Source organism: Nanorana parkeri, unplaced genomic scaffold (assembly GCF_000935625.1).
Source record: "Nanorana parkeri isolate BGI_ZX_2015 unplaced genomic scaffold, ASM93562v1 scaffold3871, whole genome shotgun sequence".
Taxonomy (NCBI): Eukaryota; Metazoa; Chordata; class Amphibia; order Anura; family Dicroglossidae; genus Nanorana; species Nanorana parkeri.
The window spans coordinates 22168-23495 of NW_017310138.1; positions in this window are offsets into that span (position 1 = coordinate 22168).

Consider the following 1328-nt stretch of genomic DNA (forward strand, 5'->3'; position numbering starts at 1 on the left):
TATGGGGTAAGTGTTTTTTTTGCCGTGGACATTTGCTCCAGATTCTCTCTGCTCCAGTTTTGATAAATTGCCTTCAGTGACTCTTGTCCTAGAAAGGTTTCAGCGTCTGTATTATAAACGGGTGAATGTCGCCAGACTTTGTTATTATGGGTGAATTGTTGATTCTCCCGTCGTGGTGAGTTCCCATGTGTGACACCTCTCGTAGACACGGGAACATTTCCTCTCCAGTTGAATACAATGTCCAGAATTTAGAGGGTTATACCCGAAGGAGCCAAAGGTTTGAGCTGAAGCGTCGGCTAATCCTTCTGCTCACTTCGGCTGTCGGAGGCCTCGGGTTCAGCCGATTCACAATATTCACCGCAACCCGTCCAGCAGCCGAAGCGGGGAGAACGGTCTGCCGGAGCCCAGTTGTTGTTACTTAGTGACAGCCCAGTGTCCTCAAATGACCCGAGGATGCAGGGCTGTCATTGAATGACAATGTAGCACCCTGTAGGCGGGAGTGCTGTGCAATGTAGTTATTCTCAGACTGTCGTTTATGTTACATAGTTACATAGTATAGTTACATAGTATAGTTACATAGTTACATAGTATAGTTACATAGTTACATAGTATAGTTACATAGTATAGTTACATAGTTACATAGTATAGTTACATAGTTACATAGTATAGTTACATAGTATAGTTACATAGTATAGTTACATAGTTACATAGTATAGTTACATAGTTACATAGTTACTAGACTTGTGCGCCGTCAAAAAATTTGTTCCGTTTCGGAATATCTGTTATTTTGTATTTCGTAATTCGTATCCGAAACCCAATTCGGATTGGTACGAAATACGGATTTTCGTTAGTTTCGGCACATTTTGGTAACTTTACGAACATGCATTATGATGAAGTTAAAAAGTAAAAAAAGGTAAAAAATACCTTTGTTAATATTGGAGTCGATGTGGTAGTTGTTTTTTTTATCCGAAATACGAATTCCGTTAACGGATTCTGGATCCGAATTTCGTATTTCGGATGCTTCCGGATTTACGAATTTCAGGAAAATTCCTACGAATTTCGATTCGTAACGAAACGAATCGCACATGTCTAATAGTTACATAGTATTTGAGGTTGAATAAAGACACGTGTCCATCAAGTCCAACCTATTGTGTGTGTGTGTGTGTGTATGGTCAAATTGATGTGTAGTATGTATAGGTCCCTTGTGTGTTTTCAATGTTAAGATTACTGGGGCTGGGGACTTTAATTTTATGGGGGATTTTAAATTTTAGTTTATTTAACTTTTTATTTTTAAACTTTTTTTTCTATTTTTTTATATTTTTTCTTTT